Genomic DNA, 596 nt, shown 5'->3' on the forward strand with positions numbered 1-596 from the left:
TAATAAAATGAAATTTAGAAAATAAGTAGGTTGGCCAGGTACAGTGGCTCATGCCTGTAGTCCCAGCACTTTGGGAGGCCAAGGAGGGTGGATCACCTGAGGTCAGGAGTTTCAGATCAGCCTTGCCAACATGGCGAAACCCTGTTTCTACTAAAAATATAAAAATTAGCTGGGCGTGGTGGCACATGCCTGTAGTCCCAGCTACTTGGGAAGCTGAGACAGGAGAATCACTTGAACCTGGGAGGCAGAGGTTGCAGTGAGCCAAAATCACATCACCGCACTCCAGCCTGGGCAACAGACTGAGACTATGTCTCAAAAAAAAAAAAAAAAAAAAAAATTAATTACTTAAAGATACTGAAAATAGGCCAGCATGGTGGCACATGCCTGTAATCCCAATACCTTGTGAGGTCGAGGCGGGAAGATCACTTGAGGCCAGGAATTTGAGAACAGCCTGGGCAGCATAGGGAGACCTGTCTCTACTGAAATAAAAAGAAAACTAACTGGAGGTGATGGCGTGTGCCTGTAGTCCTAGCTACTTAGGAGGCTAAGATGGAAGAATCACTTGAGCCCAGGAGTTTGAGGCTGCAGTGAGCTAT

At 46.3% G+C, this 596-nt stretch overlaps 1 protein-coding gene across 1 annotated transcript in view; it reads left to right on the forward strand.

Moving 5' to 3' along the window:
• Positions 1 to 596, forward strand: part of PPP1R21 (protein phosphatase 1, regulatory subunit 21) — an 83,606-nt gene that overhangs the window by 33,895 nt on the left and 49,115 nt on the right. The window lies entirely within an intron of this gene.

The sequence above is a fragment of the Mandrillus leucophaeus genome, unplaced genomic scaffold (assembly GCF_000951045.1).
Source record: "Mandrillus leucophaeus isolate KB7577 unplaced genomic scaffold, Mleu.le_1.0 Scaffold229, whole genome shotgun sequence".
NCBI classification, from domain to species: Eukaryota; Metazoa; Chordata; class Mammalia; order Primates; family Cercopithecidae; genus Mandrillus; species Mandrillus leucophaeus.